The sequence below is a fragment of the Prionailurus viverrinus genome, chromosome B1, assembly GCF_022837055.1.
Source record: "Prionailurus viverrinus isolate Anna chromosome B1, UM_Priviv_1.0, whole genome shotgun sequence".
NCBI lineage: Eukaryota > Metazoa > Chordata > Mammalia > Carnivora > Felidae > Prionailurus > Prionailurus viverrinus.
Window position 1 is genome coordinate 83,047,138 of NC_062564.1, and position 7,930 is coordinate 83,055,067.

General features: G+C 39.9%; 1 pseudogene; it reads left to right on the forward strand.

Moving 5' to 3' along the window:
• The first annotated feature begins 921 nt into the window (after positions 1–921).
• LOC125164508 (protein SEC13 homolog) lies at positions 922–1,879 on the forward strand (annotated as a pseudogene).
• Positions 1,880–7,930: the final 6,051 nt, after the last annotated feature.

Consider the following 7,930-nt stretch of genomic DNA (forward strand, 5'->3'; position numbering starts at 1 on the left):
GGACACAAGTATAATACACAAAAGTCAATTGCCTTCCTGTATACCAGCAATGAACAAGTGGAACTTGAAATTAAAAACACAATACCATTTACATTAGCACCTAAGGAAAGTAAATACTTAGGTGTAATTCTAACAAAATAAGTATAAGATCTATATAAGAAAAACTATTAAACTCTGATGAATGAAATGTAAGAACTAAGTAATTGGAGAGATATGCCACATTTATGAATAAGAAGACACTATATTGTCAAGATGACAGTTCCTCCCAACTTGATCTAAAGATTCAATGTAATCCTAATATAATTTCAGCAAGTTATTTTGTGGATAATGACAAACTGATTCTAAAGTTTGTATGGAGAGGCAAAGACCAAGAACAGCTGACACAATATTTCAGGAGAAGAAAAAGTTGGAGGACTGACAGTACCAGATCTCAGGACTTACTATAAAACTATAGTAGCCAATCCAGTGTAGTATTGGTGAAAGAATAGACACATAGGTCAGTGGTGCAGAATAAGTGGCCTAGAAATAGACCCACATAAATATAGTCAACTGATCTTTGGCAAAAGAGCAATGGGAGCATGATGGAAAAAAAGATAGTCTTTTTAAAAAATGGTGCTCAAACAACTGGACATACTATATGCAAAACAAAATCTGGACACAGAACTTAAACCTGTCACAAAAATTAACTCAAAATAAATCATAGACATAAATGTAAAATGCAAATCAATAAAACCCTTAGAAAACCTAAATGAACTTGGGTATGGTGATGACTTCATAGATAAAACACCATAGGCATAAACCATGAAAAAAATTATTGATAAGCTGGGCTTCACTAAAATTAAAACTTTCTGCTCTGGAGGAGCTGTTCAGGGGCACCACCAGGAGCTGCCACATCCAAGACCGGGAGCCGCTGCCATCAGAGCCATGGTGTCAGCAATCAACACTGTAGACACCTCTTACTAGGACATGCTTCACGATGCCCAAATGGATTACTATGGCACCTGCCTGGCAACCTGCTCATCAGACAGGTCCATCAGAATCTTCAATGTGCACAATGGAGGGAAGATCCTCATTGGTGACCTCAGGGGTCATGAGGATCCTGTGTGGAAAGTGGCCTGGGACCACTCTCTGTATGTCAACATCCTGGCATGCTGCTCCTTTGACAAAAAAAATCCTTATTGAGAAAGAGGAGAATGGCATCTGGGAGAAGACGGATGGACAAGCATACAGGATACGACTTCTCAGTAAATTCTGTGTGCTGGGCCCTTCCATGACTATGGCCTATATCAACTCAGATGGGGCCATATCTCTGCTGTAGTACACAGGAGATGACCAGTGGGAAGTGAAAAAGATCAACAACGCTCACATTATTGGCTGCAATGCAGTCAGTTGACCCCCTCCTTTTGAACCTGGAAGCCTCATAGTCCAGCTATCGGTGCAGAAGCCCAACTGTATTAAGAAGTTTGCATCAAGTGGCTGTGACAACCTCATCAAGCTGTGGAAGGAAGAGGAGACCAGCCAACAGAAGAAACAGAAGCTACAAGTGCACAGTGACTGGGTTTGAGATGTGGCCTGGGCCCTCTCCATTAGCCTGTTCACCAGCACCATCACCAGCAGCTCCCAGGATGGTCACATGTTCATTTGGACCCATGACGATGCCTCAGGCAATATGTGGTTGCTCAAACTGCTGCATAAGTTCAATGATGTGTGGCATGTGAGCTGGTCCATCACGGCCAACATCCTGCCTTTCTCAGGCAGAAATAATAAGGAGGCCCTGTGGAAGGAGTCCATCAATGGGCAGTGGGTGTGCACCAGTGATGTCAACAAGGTCCAGGATTCTGTGCCTGCTTCCATCACAGGAGACGAGCAGAATGAGTAGTGACAAGACAGGTGAGGCCCACTGCTGTCTCCAGGACTTCTTCTTCTGGACCAACTGACCAAACATCCCAGAGGAATAGCTCCAACAAGATTACTTTCCCAGAAGCAGCTACAAATGCAGCCAGATTGATTATGTGATTTAACACAGTTTGAAATGGTTTGTAATTTACTGTCCTGCAGAAAGAGTTCATGTGATGAGGAAAAAGCTACAATGACCTTCAAATCTACTATTTTCAAATATGTTTTGCCATTTTTACGTACCTTTTAGGTTCAGACATTATTGGGGGGGAAGGGGTTGTTTCCAAAATAGTTAAATCAACTCATATTGCTCATAAAAAAAAATCTGCTCTGAAAAAGACAACGTCAAGAGAATGAGAAGACACGTCACAGACTGGGAGAAAAATATTTGCAAAAGATGCATCTGATAAAGGACGATATCCAAAATGTACAAAGAACCCTTAAAGTCAACAGTAAGAGTACAAACAAATCAACTAAAAAATGGACCAGAGACCTTACCAGACACTTCATCGAAGTATATATATTTTATAGATAAAATATATATATATTTTAGAATGGCAAAATCCAGAAAACTGACAACACCACATGCTGGCAAGGATGTAGAGCTGGTAGAAATGCAAAAAAGATACAACCATTTTGGGAGAGTTTGGCAGTTTCTTATAAAACATTAAACACATATATATTCTGACCCTCTGATCCAGTAATCACACTGCTTGGTAATTATCCAAAGGTAGTGAAAACTTATATCCACACAAAAAACCTATACATGGACGTTTACAGCAGCTTTGTTTACACTTTCCAATACTTAGAAGCAACCAATATGTCTTTCACTAGGTGAATGGATAAAAAACTGTGGTATATCCACACAACGGAATATTATTTGGCGCTAAAAACGAATACACTATCAATCCATGAGAAAACATAGAGGAAACTTAAATGCATATTACAAAATGAAAGAAGCCCATCTGAAAAGTCTACATACTATATGATTCCAACTACATGACATTCTGGAAAAAGCAAAAAGATGGAGGCAGTAAAAAGATCAGTGGTTACCAGGGTTGAGTGAGAAAAGATGAATAAATAGATGGAGCACAGAGGATTTCTAGGGTATAAAAATACTCTGTATGATACTATATAATGATAGCTACCTGTCATTATACATTTGTCCAAACCCATGGAGTGTCCAACACCAACAGTGAACCCTGATGTAAACCCTGGACTTCAGGTGATTGTGACACATCAATGTAAGTTCATCAATTGTAACAAAGGTACCACTCTGTTGGAAGATGTTGATAAGGGACAAGGCTATGCATTGCGGGGGCAGAGGAAATCTCTATACTTTCCTTTTAATTATTCTGTGAACCTAAAAGTTCTTTAAAAAAAAATCTTAAGTCTATCTTAAATACTGAGAACAAACTGAGGACTGATGAGGGATGGGGGAGAGGGAAAGTGGGTGATGGGCATTGAGGAGGTCACCTGTTGGGATGAGCACTGGGTGTTGTATGGAAACCAATTTGACAATAAATTATATATAAAAAATTTTTTTTTAAATCTTAAGTCTAGGGGCGCCTGGGTGGCGCAGTCGGTTAAGCGTCCAACTTCAGCCAGGTCACGATCTCACGGTCCTCGAGTTCGAGCCCCGCGTCAGGCTCTGGGCTGATGGCTCAGAGCCTGGAGCCTGTTTCCGATTCTGTGTCTCCCTCTCTCTCTGCCCCTCCCCCGTTCATGCTCTGTCTCTCTCTGTCCCAAAAAAATAAATAAACATTGAAAAAAAAATTAAAAAAAAAAATAAATAAATCTTAACTCTAAATAAACAAATGGAAAGGAAAATATGCCTTTAGTTTTTTTTGCATACCTTATTTCTGTCAACCAGTAAACCAGCAAGCATACAAGAGACTATCCAAGCATCTGTGCCTTGTGTTGGCCTGTCTCAGTCTGCTCAGGCTGTCATACCAAAATGTCACAGACTGCATGATTTAAACAACAGAAATTTATTTTTTTCACAGTTTTGGAGGCTGGAAAGTTCAAGATCAATTTCCAACAGTGTTTAGCTCCTGGGGAGAGCTCACTTTCTGACTTATAGATAATTGCCTTCTTTCTGTGTCCCCATATGGTAAAAACAGAAAGCAAGCTCTATGGTATCTCTTCTTATAAGAATACTTATCCTATCACATCAAGGTCACACTCTTATGATCTCATTTAACCTTAATTAATTCCATTTCTAAATACAGTCACATAAGGAGCTATAGCTTCCACATATAAATTTGTTATGGACATTCAGTCCATAACATGGCCCAAGCCTAAAACGAAGAATGTATTTTTTTTTTTTAATTTTTTTTTTCAACGTTTTTTATTTTTATTTTTGGGACAGAGAGAGACAGAGCATGAACGGGGGAGGGGCAGAGAGAGAGGGAGACACAGAATCGGAAACAGGCTCCAGGCTCTGAGCCATCAGCCCAGAGCCCGACGCAGGGCTCAAACTCATGGACCGTGAGATCGTGACCTGGCTGAAGCTGGACGCTTAACCGACTGCGCCACCCAGGTGCCCCAAACGAAGAATGTATTTAAATAATACACTCTCAAAGAAAGATTTTGGAAGCAACTGAATATGACAGCACTTGGTGTCCCAAATCCTCTCTGGGCAAGGCACACCACTATCTGGATAGTAGCCAAGGTGTCATATAAGTCTACACATTGCTACTGTCAGTAGGTCATTTTACCTAAGTCTCTGTTCCCCTATGTGAAACTAAGAATAATATTTACCTTGAAGGACTAGGGTAAGGATTAAGCAAAATTGTGAATATGACTGCCAACTATAGCATTTCCATATAAACTCAATAAAATTTGTAGAAATAAAGGAATAACAGTTTCAGCTCACCTCAAGGATTATTCAGCAGCTTAGATTAGCTAAGTTCCATCAAGGTATGCTCCCAGAGTTCTAACCCAGCACCAAGGAAAGATCTGGGTTTACTCCACAAGCTATTAACATATATATTAAATACCTGCTTACCCTCTGCCAGGTTCTGTATCAGGCTCAGGGTTTTCTATAGCATATTAGCCTAGGTAATATACATTCCTAGGTAGAAATGATCAGATTTAAGGTGTTTAATTAACTATAGCTAATCTATAATTAGATAAGCACATCAGAGGGCAGTGCCTACTGGTCACAGTCTTTGAGGGCCTTGGAGTTAGAAGTCACTTTTTCTAAGAAGTGAGTCACTCTCTTTGATGATTATTAAACCCAATGACAATGACCACACCTCCTGAGCACATCTCAGTATTAGAGCTCATTGGCTTTCTGAGTCCTCTGGCTTTTTGCTCATCCCCAGGGAAGATATCCTGTGGTAACCATGAGGAGACTTGAAATACCCCTTTATCATACCAATAGCAGTGTCACAAAAAGTTGCAGTTTTCCATGGAGCACTGCTACTGCCAGTAACAGACCCTGAGTTAGATCCACCCCTCATGTTACTTCCTTTGTGTCTCACAACTCCACGAAGCTAGTATATTCATTATTCCCATTCTACCAATAGTGGGGGGGAGGGGAGCGGGCAGTGGGGGAGAGGCTTCAAAAGGGACTTGGCCTGAAAGAGCGGACCTAGACCAGCTGACTCCATTTTGTTCTGTGTCCTCCATCTTGAGTGACTATGTCCCCGACATGGCCCCTTTCCAGGAAAACCACAGAAAGAAATTCCCACTCAAACCTCAGACCACGCTTCCTCCCCTTGAGTAACTTCCCGCTCACCTGTTCAAACTTCCAGTTCAAACCATGCCCAGCAACCTGCGCAAGGGGACTCTGACCCTTCCCCAGCCAATCGGCTAAGGCCACAACCATTACCCCACCAACTGCCCCTAGATCCCTATAGAACCTTTGTGCTTTTGAAACTCGCTCTTTCTCTCTGGTATCTCACCTCTGCATCGGTGCAGGTAGGGGATTGAGCTCCAGCTAGCTTGAATAAAGGCTCTTTGCTTTTGCATCAGACTCGGCTCCCTGGTGATCTTTGGGGATCACGAATTCTGGGTATAACAGGCCAAATAAAAATATAAGGGGCTGCGTAAAGTTTCAACCTGCAATCTAACTCCAAAATCCATGCGTGAGTCTATCACAGGCTGGTTGATGAGGGGCAAACTAAAACCAAGGAAGACTGGCAATTTAGAATTCTGAATTGCTGGCAAAGGCATTTCTCATTTCACTTTCAGTAAAGGCTTACAGCTAATATGACACATACAATCCAACTTCGTATCAGGACCCTGACAAGAATGACACAAAATGACTATTAGAGGCCAAGTGTGCAAGAAAATGAGAATAATCGACTTTTCAGAGCTATTTATTTTCACCCAGAGATAGAAATGATGTTAAACTCTTATTTATATCCGGTAAGGAATCATACATATTGTTGAACTCTGCATCTGATTATTACCATGGCACTGAGCAATACACTTCGGTGTAAATAAAATAATTCTGAGCTTGATTTAAAAAAAAAAACATTTTTTAAAAACTACCTATGAAGGGGAAATCATAATTCTCCTTTGGTCTCTTTTTTCCTGATTGGTGAGCATTTTTCCATTTTTCGAAGACATTGAAGTAAATTCTACAAGGCTTAACTTGCTCACGTGACTTTTGGTATATCTTTTAGCGCTGCCGAAGGGATGTCAGACAAAACATATCTCCTTCACTGTGGTATGGGTCAAACTTGAAACGCCAGGCTTGAAAAAGAAGGCAGAATTTTGCTTTGTATACTGAAAACAGTCCATATTTTTCTCTCAGGAATGTAAAAACTTTAGAGGTGAAAAATAATTGAGAGAAAGGAGTAAAGGAAAAATACTTTTTTTGATCATATGTAAACATCTAAAAGCAAATTCTCTCCTGAAATCTCAGTAATACAAGTAAATTAGTATGCTGGTAGCAAGCTCTTCCTCTCTAATACAGAGTCTATTTACTGCTCATCCGTTTCCATAAAGCTCCCCCAAGGTGGTAGAACATGAAGAAAATTGTTTGGAAAAATAGATAACTTTAGAAGTACTTTTCAAATATCCCTCTGCCACCAAAATTTTAAATGGATCTGTTTACCTACCCTGGCCAAAGCCAAAGTGATGAATATCACCATTCTCCCTTCTAGTGATTGTCACAAACTTCTACAGCTTTTATTTTTTACCCAAGAAGTCATAATTCATCTGCCTGAAAGAAATATATTCAGCTATCTCAAAGGCACACCTTCCAAAAAATGATCCTAAAGTTGATTTTTTTAAGATAAAGTTTATGGATTTTTTTTCCTACTAGAACCTGTTCTTCTGGACACATCCTATGCCAATTTACTTGAATTGCTGATATTTCAGGATAGGATTTGTTTTTAGATGTTGACATATAATCAACAAAAGCATTTTTCCTTTACCCTTTTTTCTCAGATGTTTATTTTTCACCTTTAAAACTTTTTCATTCCCAAGAGAAAAACATGGACAATTTTTAGTACACAGCAAAATTCTGTCGATCTTTATATCCTTTATTTTTTAAATTTTTTTAAGTTTATTTATTTATTTTGAGAGAGACAGAGACAATGTAAGAAAGGGGCAGAGAGAGAGGGAGAGAGAGAGAGAATCTGAAGCAGGCTCCACACCATCAGTGCACAGCCCTGTGAGGCTCAAACTCCTGAAACCTCGAGATCATGACCTGAGTCAAAAACTGAGAGTTGGGCACTTAACCTACTGAGGCACCCAGGAGCCTCATATCTTCGTATCCTTTAGATCTTGGGTTGATGCATACATAAAACCAATAGATTTGTTCACATATTTTAAGAAAATGTATAGCCTGAAAGAAACAAAGCAAAGAGAGGATATAGGAATAAACAGGATGGAGTGAATTTTATGCATAAGTATAGATGTCATCTAAAGGAGTAGATATTTCAAAACCCATGTCCTTGCCCTTCTCCATGACTTCTGCCAGTTGTGTCTCACGGCCATTTTCTACCCAGTATAACCCAACAAGGCAGCATTTATCATTAACACAAAGTGTGTGCCAGGGTACATTCCTAATGCC